The sequence below is a fragment of the Ambystoma mexicanum genome, chromosome 7q (genome assembly GCF_040938575.1).
Source record: "Ambystoma mexicanum isolate Mex_15411 chromosome 7q, UKY_AmexF1_1, whole genome shotgun sequence".
NCBI classification, from domain to species: domain Eukaryota; kingdom Metazoa; phylum Chordata; class Amphibia; order Caudata; family Ambystomatidae; genus Ambystoma; species Ambystoma mexicanum.
The window spans coordinates 1,165,391,471-1,165,404,762 of NC_090941.1; the positions used below are offsets into that span (position 1 = coordinate 1,165,391,471).

At 56.7% G+C, this 13,292-nt stretch overlaps 1 protein-coding gene across 1 annotated transcript in view; it reads left to right on the plus strand.

Moving 5' to 3' along the window:
• The first annotated feature begins 7,039 nt into the window (after window positions 1-7,039).
• Window positions 7,040-13,292, plus strand: part of LOC138528728 (zinc finger protein 85-like) — a 35,043-nt gene continuing 28,790 nt past the window's right edge. Inside the window, exon 1 of the mRNA XM_069640596.1 lies at window positions 7,040-7,174. The gene's annotated coding sequence lies outside the window, so the exon portion shown is untranslated. The remainder of the gene's footprint in view (window positions 7,175-13,292) is intronic.

Here is a 13,292-nt window from a genome sequence, read left to right on the forward strand (position 1 = left end):
TCCGTAGTCAGCAGGAGGCGGGCAGCAGAGAAGGCAAAACGTGTCCAAAAGCAGTCCGTTTGGAGTTCCGTAGTCGGCAGGAGGCAGGCAGCAGAGAAGGCAAAACGTGTCCGGAGACACTCCGTGAGCAAGCTGGATACGAGGCAGGGAAGGTAGGAGGGCAGGATAAGGACAGGTAGGAACAGGAGCAAAAACGGGAAAACAGGAAGCAAGGAATTTCAAGGGACCGAGGCAGAATAGCGCTAACTGTTCGCAACGAGATTCAGAAGCACCGAAACAACAATGGGAGGTGCTTAAGTCACATGAACCGGCAACCACGCTCGAGTCGAACGTGTCACGTGAGGGAAAACAGGCTGCCAGCGTTGCCATGCCAACTTCCAGGCGCCTGGCTGAGAACGTGGAATTCTTTGTTTACTATACACAGGGACGCCTGGATTACGGTGTTTATAGGGTAAAGCCCGGGCTGCCATGAAGCATGAGGGCAGCTTGACAGATTCCTCCCCCAAAGATGGCTTCCCCCTCCGGGAGGACCAGAACTGCGACAGAAGAACCGGGGCATGTATGTGATCAAAGGGTTCCCACGTACGCTCCTCGGGACCATAGCCTTTCCAATCCATGAGATAAAGGCGTTTGCCCCTCCGAACTTTAGTGTCCAAGATACCAGCCACCTCATATTCATCAGAGCCCTGCACCTGTACAGGAGGGGGACGCGACGACAGTCGGGTCGCAGGGTGACAGGGTTTTACCAAGGAAACATGGAATACAGGATGGGTCTTCCATGAAGAGGGGAGTGCAAGACGAACCGCCACGGGGTTGACGACCTCCGTGATCCTGTAGGGGCCCACAAAACGCGGAAGAAGTGATTTGCGACCCGGTAATCGGAGGTTGTGAGTAGACAACCATACCATCATGCCTGAGTGGTATATTGGGGCTGGTAAACGGTGACGATCGGCACCTGTCTTGGTTCGCTCCTGAGCCTTCAGCAGATGTTCCCTTATTGAGAAGTGTAGTGCAGACAAATCCTTAACGCAGGCAAGAGCGGCAGGAGCATGTAGGGGAAGCTCAGGACTCAAGGGCAAGGAACGAGGGTGCCTCCCATACAAGGCGAAAAAAGGGGAGACCCCTGTTGCGGTGTGCAGAGAATTGTTGTAGGCAAACTCTGCCAGTGCCAACACCGACACCCAAGTGCCCTGGAGTTGCAAGGTGAGGCAACGTAAGTACTGTTCCATGGTCGAATTTAGACGTTCGGTCTGACCGTCAGTTTGGGGGTGATAAGCGCTAGAACACCTCGCGTTGACACCCAAGGCAGTAGTCAATGCCCTCCAAAAGCGTGAGGTGAATTGCGGCCCCCGATCCGTGACTATGATAGAAGGCAGCCCAAAAGACCTAAAAACAGTCCCCAAGAATAGGTCTGCTAATTTGGGAGCCGAAGGGATACCCCGACAGGGAACGAATAAGGCCAACTTGGTAAAAAAATCTATTACTACCCATATGGTGTCGTAACCGTCCACCATAGGCAGTTCGACGACGAAATCCATAGATATCATTGTCCAAGGTTGATCCGGAACAGGCAGAGGGTGCAGTAATCCAACGGGTTTGCCATGGGATGCCTTGCACTGTGCACATACTGCACAAGTGGAAAGGTACTCAGTAACGTCCTTCTCCATTGAAGGCCACCAGCACCAGCGTTTCAGGAGATCCATCGTTTTTCTGATACCTGGGTGTGCGGCTGCTGCTGAGTCATGACACCATTTCATTGCGGTAAGCCTAGTGTCACGATTTGGCAGGTATATTTTACGCTGTCTGTAGGGGAGTGAATGGTATACCTTTAGGCCATGTTGAACCACCTCAGAAGGGTCGGTTTTTAGCCAATCTTGTACCTGATCCTTGAGAGACGCACCTAGAGTACAGCCGCAAACCACCTGATGGGGTAACACTATTTCCCCTTTATGGTGGGTTGTGCCAGGGCCTCCGTATATACGAGACAAGGCATCCGCTTTGGAATGCAGTGAACCAGGACGGTAAGTTATATTGAAGTTAAACATCGAGAAGAACTCATGCCAGCGGGCATGCCGAGCCGTAGTGCACTTCACTGATTGGAGTGCCAATAGGTTCCTATGATCAGTATATACTTGAACCGGATCAGAGGTACCTAAAAGATGATGTTGCCATACCAAGAAGGCATCGCGGACCGCCAGTAATTCCTTCTCGGTGATGGTATAATTCTTTTCATATGAAGTGAGTTTTCTTGAATGGTAAGCAACAGGATGCAAACCACTGGCGTCCGGACATTGTTGTGAGAGAATGGCTCCTAGAGCCACATCCGAAGCGTCGGCCTCCACAATATATGGTAAAGCGGGATTAGGGTGTTGGAGCACAGGAGCAGTGGTAAATGCGGTTTTGAGAGTATCAAAGGTTTGCTGAGCCTGGTGGTTCCACCGAAATGTTCCTTTGGGACTGGTTAGAGCAGTGAGGGGGGAAACAATGAGAGAGAAATCTTGGATAAACCGCCTGTAAAAATTGGCGAAACCCAGAAAAGACTGCAGGGCCTTAAGACCGTTGGGTATCGGCCATTGAAGAATGGCAGACACTTTGGACTGGCTCATTTGGACTCCCCGACTCGTGATGTTATAACCAAGAAACTCTACCTCTTGGACATGGAACAAACATTTTTCCAGTTTGGCATATAATTGATTGTCCAATAAACGTTGCAATACATTGGTAACATGGGATACATGAGTCTCATACGAGGGAGAATAGATGAGGATGTCATCCAAGTATACTACCACATACTGGTCTAGCATATCGTGGAACACATCGTTGATGAAATACTGAAATGTAGCCGGTGCGTTGCAGAGTCCAAACGGCATAACGCAGTACTCAAAAAGGCCGTATTTGGTTTTGAATGCGGTTTTCCATTCGTCTCCCTTGCGTATGCGCACCAGGTTATAAGCCCCTCGCAAATCCAACTTTGTGAAGATCACTGAGGATCCTAACTGGTCCAACAGTACAGAAATAAGAGGGAGTGGATACTGATTCCTGATCGTAACGGCATTTAACGCACGGTAATCGATACAGGGGCGGAGATCTCCTTCCTTCTTAGGTACAAAAAACAAAGGAGCTGCCGGGGGGGACCGGGAAGGACGAATGAAACCGGAGGTCAAGGATTTGTCGATGTACTCCTTTAGAATGATGTCTTCGTTTTGGGTCAATGAATAGACACGCCCAGAGGGTATCTTGGCCCCTGGAACCAATTCGATTGGGCAATCATAGGGCCGATGGGGTGGCAGGACCTCAGCCCCACCAGCATCAAAGACGCCTCTCAATGCTTGATATTCTTTAGGAAGTACATTGCTGACCACTGCCCCAATCGTGGAAGCAGAGTCCAGAAGAGCGTGACTAGGACTAGAGGACTCCTGGTTAGTACTGAAACATTTCGCTTCACAACACACAGATGGGAAGCTTACCTCCCCTGTGAGCCAATCGATAGTAGGATTGTGTAACCGCAACAAGGGAAGGCCAAGTATAATACGGTATTGTGGGGCAGTGATTAGATCAAACTGTATGTTTTCCTGGTGGCCGCATATTGTTGCCATGGTTACCTCCACAGTGGAATCCGTAACAGGGCCAGACACTAACATGGTACCATCAACGGCTTTAATCAATTCAGGGCATGGTTTCGTGACAGATGGGATCCCTAAATCATGAGCATAGGCACTATCGATGTAGTTGCCCGTGGCACCTGAATCAAGAACGACCGAAACACCTGATTTTTCCTTCCCAGAAAAGGCAAGAGTGACAGTCAAACAACAGGGAGTTAAACAAATGGAGTCGCTTTTCGGAGTACCCGGCAATACGACTCCCTCTATTGCCGGGCTTTGGAGTTTCCCTGTTTCTTGACAGGTTTCTTGGGACAGGCACGTAATAGATGGTCTGATCCCCCGCAATAGAAACACAAGCCATTTTTCCTTCTATGTTCTCTTGTTTCTGCTGACAAAGGACCTCGTATGGCACCTATTTGCATGGGCTCTGAGGTACTTGGGGCAGCGGCCGGAAGACCGGTTGGTGTTAAAGGAAGTGGCCGTTTTTCCCCTTTCCTCTCTGCGCGCCTTGAATCTATCTGTAGAACAAGATCCAAAAGCTCAGGAAAAGCAGTGGGTATGATCGGCACGGTAGCAAGGGTGTCCTTCAATGGATCAGACAACCCTTTGTAGAACAGGGATGCCTTTTTGTCTTCAGGCCATCCTGTTTCAGCTACTAATTGGTTAAACCTTGCAAGATAGGAAAGGAGAGGCGTGTCGCCCTGTTGAAGCCCAAGCAACTCTAAATCTGTAGCTTGTGTGGCATACCGGGTGTCAAAAACACGGCTCATCGCCTCAATTAGGGCATCACAATCGTAGAGGAGGTGACTGCCTTCTTCTAGTAGTGGGTTAGCCCAAGCCGCGGCAGTTCCCCCCAGATGGGACAATAGAAAGGCGGCCTTTGTAGTGGAGTCAGGGAAAGAAGCCGGACGACACAAAAAATGAAGTCTACACTGATTCAAGAAAGTTCTGTACGTTTTTGGCTCACCATTGAATCTCTCTGGTGGTGCCAAAGGAAACTGAGCGGTCATATACACCGGACCGGCGTCTTGTCGAGGTGGGAGTACCCCTGACCCAGAAGCCATGGCCTGTGGTGATGCATCAGCGCCAATGGGCGCCTGGAGCCCGACCTGTAGGTCGTCTATGCGCCGTTGCGTAGCCGTATGAGCTGCAGTCATATTGTTACGTAACTCTGCCACTAATTGCAAAATAGTGGCCAAGGTCTCGTTTGCATCCATGGTATATAAGGCTTCTGAATATGTTATGTCCAGCCGAGACTAGCCCCGTCGTGTAGCCGAGGAGGTCTTCCCTGTAATGTACCCCTCTAACTTGACAAAGCAAATAGACAAGCTGAGGGATTCACTATATGAAAGACAGGATGCAAGACGAGACACAGGAGGCGCAGGCCTGGAACACGGGATACCGCGGTTCCGCTGTTACAAATAATAAATTTATCAACAGACGTTTACCATCACAAGACAACAAGACTGATTGGTAAACAAGCGTAACCACACCGTAATTCAAGTAACCACTGACCTGATACACACAAGATGCGGAAATAACCAGGTAGGTTGACGTCTGTGCAATAGTTTCCTGTCTGGATGGTGTAGAGAAAAGATGTGCAGGAAAGAAATGTCCAAGTGATTCCAGTTATGCTGAAAACCCCAGCTGGCTATTCCCGACGGCACGAGGACGCCTCTAGACTTATGGCACACCAATTTGAAGTCTCTAGTCCGTGTGCCGAAAACCCAAAAGTCACTGATTGGTTTTGTGAATCCTAACAGGAAGTTCAAAGGCAATCCGTATGTGTTCCGTAGTCGGCAGGAGGCGGGCAGCAGAGAAGGCAAAACGTGTCCAAAAGTAGTCCGTTTGGAGTTCCGTAGTCGGCAGGAGGCGGGCAGCAGAGAAGGCAAAACGTGTCCAAAAGTAGTCCGTTTGGAGTTCCGTAGTCAGCAGGAGGCAGGCAGCAGAGAAGGCAAAACGTGTCCAAAAGCAGTCCGTTTGGAGTTCCGTAGTCGGCAGGAGGCAGGCAGCAGAGAAGGCAAAACGTGTCCGGAGACACTCCGTGAGCAAGCTGGATACGAGGCAGGGAAGGTAGGAGGGCAGGATAAGGACGGGTAGGAACAGGAGCAAAAACGGGAAAACAGGAAGCAAGGAATTTCAAGGGACCGAGGCAGAATAGCGCTAACTGTTCACAACGAGATTCAGAAGCACCGAAACAACAATGGGAGGTGCTTAAGTCACATGAACCGGCAACCACGCTCGAGTCGAACGTGTCACGTGACGGAAAACAGGCTGCCAGCGTTGCCATGCCAACTTCCAGGCGCCTGGCTGAGAACGTGGAATTCTTTGTTTACTATACACAGGGACGCCTGGATTACGGTGTTTATAGGGTAAAGCCCGGGCTGCCATGAAGCGTGAGGGAAGCTTGACAGCCTGCTCTTCTTTGTCAAGCTTGAGAATGGTACATTTGGGTCACTTATTCAAGGAGTCAAGAACCTGTAATGAAGAGGAATGGTGGAACCGCTTAATAGAGGGGGACAATATCTCCTACGTGATAGTGGTCTCACAGTTCTTCATAAACTTGAAGCTCCAAGACCACAACCTGGAATTAGGCCGGGGGCTGTAAAATTGTAAAAAATCAAGAGATTTACTTGTGGGCCAGCTTGGACTTCAGATATAACCGTCAGATGAAGAACTTGGAGGGAAGGAGTTGAGAACAGTATTCTCTTCTCTTCTTTTCTTTTTCTTGTACATTTGTTTTGTAAATTGTAACAAGTAAAATACAAAAATAAAAAAATATCACAAACATACATATAACACAGACATATTGTGTTACAACAGAAATATTTTACTATTATTACATTTGTCGGACATTTAGAATCTCTTGCTTCCATTTGGGCTTTCCCGTTCCCGCAGCCGCTCACCAAAAGTGCAATGATGACGAAGATGCCATGTGCATGGCAAGGCACGCAACGTAGGCAAAGTCACGTGAGGAGGAGTAGGCGGGGCGTTGCTATGGACCGTACATGGTGGGGAAGCGATGTGCCCAAAGTCACGTGAAGGAAAGTAGGCGGGGCGTTGCCATGGCCCATTTCCCTGATGGGAACTACACACTCCCTTACCGAGGGAGGAGGTGACGTCAGGCGTTACGTGGCCACAGTCACGTGAGGAAGAGTGGGCGGGGCGTTGCTATGGCCCATTTCCCTGATGGGAACTACACACTCCCTTATAGAGGGAGATGACGTCAGGCGTTACGTGGCCACAGTCACGTGAGGAAGAGTAGGCGGGGCGTTGCTATGGACCGTGCATGGTGGGGAAGCGACGTGCCCAAAGTCACGTGAAGGAAAGTAGGCGGGGCGTTGCCATGGAGCATTTCCCTGATGGGAACTACACCCTCCCTTACCGAGGGAGGAGGTGACGTCAGGCGTTACGTGGCCACAGTCACGTGAGGGAGAGTGGGCGGGGCGTTGCCATGGTGAGTTTCTCGGGTACCCAGCAGGGAGGCAGTACAGGTTGCATTGTTCGGGAGGCGCTGGAGCTCGTGTGGCGCTTCCCGCGCCTTCTGCCGGGACCTGACGTCCGCACTGAGGGTGAGTGAGATCCTCCTGTACGCGTGTGGGCCCGGCCCGGGGCGATGCTGCGTGTTTATGAGGGTGCAGGGGGGGGACTGGGCACTGGGTATTCATGGGGTGCAGGGGGGGACTGGGCACTGAGTATTCATGGGGGATGCAGGGGGGGTACTGGGTATTCATGGGGTGCAGGGGGGTCTGGGTATTCATGGGATGCAGGGGGGACTGGGCACTGAGTATTCATGGGGGTGCAGGGGGCACTGGGCACTGAGTATTCATGGGGGTGCAGGGGGGGACTGGGCACTGGGTATTCATGGGGTGCAGGGGGGGACTGGGCACTGAGTATTCATGGGGTGCAGGGGGGACGGTGCAGGGGGGACTGGGCACTGAGTATTCATGGGGGATGCAGGGGGGGTACTGGGTATTCATGGGGTGCAGGGGGGTCTGGGTATTCATGGGATGCAGGGGGGACTGGGCACTGAGTATTCATGGGGGTGCAGGGGGCACTGGGCACTGAGTATTCATGGGGGTGCAGGGGGGGACTGGGCACTGGGTATTCATGGGGTGCAGGGGGGGACTGGGCACTGAGTATTCATGGGGTGCAGGGGGGACGGTGCAGGGGGGACTGGGCACTGAGTATTCATGGGGGATGCAGGGGGGGTACTGGGTATTCATGGGGTGCAGGGGGGTCTGGGTATTCATGGGATGCAGGGGGGACTGGGCACTGAGTATTCATGGGGGTGCAGGGGGCACTGGGCACTGAGTATTCATGGGGGTGCAGGGGGGGACTGGGCACTGGGTATTCCTGGGGGTGCAGGGGGGGACTGGGCACTGAGTATTCATGGGGGTGCAGGGGGGGGTCTAGGCACTGGGTATTCATGGGGGTGCAGGGGGGACTGGGCACTGGGTATTCATGGGGGTGCAGGGGGGGACTGGGCACTGAGTATTCATGGGGGTGCAGGGGGGGGTCTAGGCACTGGGTATTCATGGGGGTGCAGGGGGGACTGGGCACTGGGTATTCATGGGGGTGCAGGGGGGCACTGGGTATTCATGGGGGTGCAGGGGGTACTGGGCACTGAGTATTCATGGGGGTGCAGGGGAGACTGGGCACTGAGTATTCCTGGGGGTGCAGGGGGGACTGGGCACTGAGTATTCCTGGGGGTGCAGGGGGGACTGGGCACTGGGTATTCATGGGGGTGCAGGGGGGACTGGGCACTGGGTATTCATGGGAGTGCAGGGGGGGGTCTGGGCACTGGGTATTCATGGGGGGACTGGGCACTGGGTATTCATGGGGTGCAGGGGGGGACTGGGCACTGGGTATTCATGGGAGTGCAGGGGGGGGTCTGGGCACTGGGTATTCATGGGGGTGCAGGGGGGGGACTGGGCACTGAGTATTCATGGGGTGCAGGGGGGGACTGGGCACTGTGTATTCCTGGGGGTGCAGGGGGGGACTGGGCACTGGGTATTCATGGGGGTGGAGGGGGGACTGGGTATTCATGGGGGTGCAGGGGGGGACTGGGCACTCATGGGGGTGGAGGGGGGACTGGGCACTCATAGGGGTGGAGGGGGGACTGGGCACTGGGTATTCATGGGGGTGCAGGGGGGGACTGGGCACTGGGTATTCCTGGGGGTGGAGGGGGTAGTGGGCACTGAGTATTCATGGGGGTGCAGGGGGGACTGGGCACTGAGTATTCATGGGGGTGGAGGGGAGGACTGGGCACTGAGTATTCATGGGGGTGCGGGGGGGGACTGGGCACTGGGTATTCATGGGGGTGCAGGGGGGGGACTGGGCACTGCATATTCATGGGGGGTGCAGGGGGGCACTGGGCACTGAGTATTCATGGGAGTGGAGGGGGGGTACTGGGTATTCATTGGGGTGCAGGGGGGACTGGGCACTGAGTATTCCTGGGGGTGGAGGGGGGACTGGGCACTGAGTATTCATGGGGGTGCAGGGGGGGGACTGGGCACTTGGTATTCATAGGGGGGGGACTGGGCACTGGGTATTCATGGGGGCGCAGGGGGGACTGGGCACTGAGTATTCATGGGGGTGCAGGGGTGGACTGGGCACTGAGTATTCATGGGGGTGCAGGGGGCACTGGGCACTGCGTATTCCTGGGGGTGGAGGGGGGGACTGGGCACTGAGTATTCATGGGGGTGCAGGGGGCACTGGGCACTGCGTATTCATGGGGGTGCAGGGGGGACTGGGCACTGAGTATTCATGGGGGTGCAGGGGGGGACTGGGCACTGTGTATTCATGGGGTGCAGGGGGGGGACTGGGCACTGGGTATTCATGGGGGCGCAGGGGGGGACTGGGCACTGAGTATTCATAGGGGGGGACTGGGCACTGGGTATTCATGGGGGCGCAGGGGGGACTGGGCACTGAGTATTCATGGGGGTGCAGGGGGGGACTGGGCACTGAGTATTCATGGGGGTGCAGGGGGGACTGGGCACTGGGTATTCATGGGGGTGCAGGGGGGGACTGGGCACTGAGTATTCATGGGGGTGCAGGGGGGGACTGGGCACTGGGTATTCATGGGGGTGCGGGGGGGACTGGGCACTGCGTATTCATGGGGTGGAGGGGAGGACTGGGCACTGAGTATTCATGGGGGTGCAGGGGTGGACTGGGGACTGAGTATTCATGGGGGTGCAGGGGGGACTGGGGACTGAGTATTCATGGGGGTGCAGGGGGGACTGGGCACTGAGTATTCATGGGGGTGCAGGGGGGGGACTGGGCACTGGGTATTCATGGGGGTGCAGGGGGGGACTGGGCACTGCGTATTCATGGGGTGGAGGGGAGGACTGGGCACTGAGTATTCATGGGGGCGCAGGGGGGACTGGGCACTGAGTATTCATGGGGGTGCAGGGGGGACTGGGCACTGAGTATTCATGGGGGTGCAGGGGGGGACTGGGTACTGGGTATTCATGGGGGTGCAGGGGGGGACTGGGCACTGCGTATTAATGGGGTGGAGGGGAGGACTGGGCACTGAGTATTCATGGGGGTGCAGGGGGGACTGGGCACTGAGTATTCATGGGGGTGCAGGGGGCACTGGGCACTGCGTATTCCTGGGGGTGGAGGGGGGGACTGGGCACTGAGTATTCATGGGGGTGCAGGGGGCACTGGGCACTGCGTATTCATGGGGGTGCAGGGGGGGGACTGGGCACTGCGTATTCATGGGGGTGCAGGGGGGACTGGGCACTGAGTATTCATGGGGGTGCAGGGGGGGACTGGGCACTGTGTATTCATGGGGTGCAGGGGGGGGACTGGGCACTGGGTATTCATGGGGGCGCAGGGGGGGACTGGGCACTGAGTATTCATAGGGGGGGGACTGGGCACTGGGTATTCATGGGGGCGCAGGGGGGACTGGGCACTGAGTATTCATGGGGGTGCAGGGGGGGACTGGGCACTGAGTATTCATGGGGGTGCAGGGGGGACTGGGCACTGGGTATTCATGGGGGTGCAGGGGGGGACTGGGCACTGAGTATTCATGGGGGTGCAGGGGGGGACTGGGCACTGGGTATTCATGGGGGTGCAGGGGGGGACTGGGCACTGCGTATTCATGGGGGTGCAGGGGGCACTGGGCACTGCGTATTCCTGGGGGTGGAGGGGGGGACTGGGCACTGAGTATTCATGGGGGTGCAGGTGGCACTGGGCACTGCGTATTCATGGGGGTGCAGGGGGGGGACTGGGCACTGCGTATTCATGGGGGTGCAGGGGGGACTGGGCACTGAGTATTCATGGGGGTGCAGGGGGGGACTGGGCACTGTGTATTCATGGGGTGCAGGGGGGGGACTGGGCACTGGGTATTCAGGGGGGGACTGGGCACTGAGTATTCATAGGGGGGGACTGGGCACTGGGTATTCATAGGGGGGGACTGGGCACTGGGTATTCATGGGGGCGCAGGGGGGACTGGGCACTGAGTATTCATGGGGGTGCAGGGGGGGACTGGGCACTGAGTATTCATGGGGGTGCAGGGGGGACTGGGCACTGGGTATTCATGGGGGTGCAGGGGGGGGACTGGGCACTGGGTATTCATGGGGGTGCAGGGGGGGACTGGGCACTGCGTATTCATGGGGGTGCAGGGGGGGACTGGGCACTGCGTATTCATGGGGTGGAGGGGAGGACTGGGCACTGAGTATTCATGGGGGCGCAGGGGGGACTGGGCACTGAGTATTCATGGGGGTGCAGGGGGGACTGGGCACGGAGTATTCATGGGGGTGCAGGGGGGGGACTGGGTACTGGGTATTCATGGGGGTGCAGGGGGGGACTGGGCACTGCGTATTAATGGGGTGGAGGGGAGGACTGAGCACTGAGTATTCATGGGGGTGCAGGGGGGACTGGGCACTGAGTATTCATGGGGGTGCAGGGGGGACTGGGCACTGAGTATTCATGGGGGTGCAGGGGGGACTGGGCACTGAGTATTCATGGGGGCGCAGGGGGGACTGGGCACTGAGTATTCATGGGGGTGCAGGGGGGACTGGGCACTGAGTATTCATGGGGGTGCAGGGGGGGACTGGGTACTGGGTATTCATGGGGGTGCAGGGGGGGACTGGGCACTGCGTATTAATGGGGTGGAGGGGAGGACTGGGCACTGCGTATTAATGGGGTGGAGGGGAGGACTGGGCACTGAGTATTCATGGGGGTGCAGGGGGGACTGGGCACTGAGTATTCATGGGGGTGCAGGGGGGGACTGGGCACTGAGTATTCATGGGGGTGCAGGGGGGGACTGGGCACTGTGTATTCATGGGGGCGCAGGGGGGGGACTGGGCACTGAGTATTCATAGGGGGGGACTGGGCACTGGGTATTCATGGGGGCGCAGGGGGGACTGGGCACTGAGTATTCATGGGGGTGCAGGGGGGGACTGGGCACTGAGTATTCATGGGGGTGCAGGGGGGGACTGGGCACTGCGTATTCATGGGGGTGCAGGGGGGACTGGGCACTGAGTATTCATGGGGGTGCAGGGGGGGACTGGGCACTGTGTATTCATGGGGTGCAGGGGGGGGACTGGGCACTGGGTATTCAGGGGGGGACTGGGCACTGAGTATTCATAGGGGGGGACTGGGCACTGGGTATTCATAGGGGGGGACTGGGCACTGGGTATTCATGGGGGCGCAGGGGGGACTGGGCACTGAGTATTCATGGGGGTGCAGGGGGGGACTGGGCACTGAGTATTCATGGGGGTGCAGGGGGGACTGGGCACTGGGTATTCATGGGGGTGCAGGGGGGGGACTGGGCACTGGGTATTCATGGGGGTGCAGGGGGGGACTGGGCACTGCGTATTCATGGGGTGGAGGGGAGGACTGGGCACTGAGTATTCATGGGGGCGCAGGGGGGACTGGGCACTGAGTATTCATGGGGGTGCAGGGGGGACTGGGCACGGAGTATTCATGGGGGTGCAGGGGGGGGACTGGGTACTGGGTATTCATGGGGGTGCAGGGGGGGACTGGGCACTGCGTATTAATGGGGTGGAGGGGAGGACTGAGCACTGAGTATTCATGGGGGTGCAGGGGGGACTGGGCACTGAGTATTCATGGGGGTGCAGGGGGGACTGGGCACTGAGTATTCATGGGGGTGCAGGGGGGACTGGGCACTGAGTATTCATGGGGGCGCAGGGGGGACTGGGCACTGAGTATTCATGGGGGTGCAGGGGGGACTGGGCACTGAGTATTCATGGGGGTGCAGGGGGGGACTGGGTACTGGGTATTCATGGGGGTGCAGGGGGGGACTGGGCACTGCGTATTAATGGGGTGGAGGGGAGGACTGGGCACTGCGTATTAATGGGGTGGAGGGGAGGACTGGGCACTGAGTATTCATGGGGGTGCAGGGGGGACTGGGCACTGAGTATTCATGGGGGTGCAGGGGGGGACTGGGCACTGAGTATTCATGGGGGTGCAGGGGGGGACTGGGCACTGTGTATTCATGGGGGCGCAGGGGGGGGACTGGGCACTGAGTATTCATAGGGGGGGACTGGGCACTGGGTATTCATGGGGGCGCAGGGGGGACTGGGCACTGAGTATTCATGGGGGTGCAGGGGGGGACTGGGCACTGAGTATTCATGGGGGTGCAGGGGGGGACTGGGCACTGGGTATTCATGGGGGTGCAGGGGGGGACTGGGCACTGAGTATTCATGGGGGTGCACG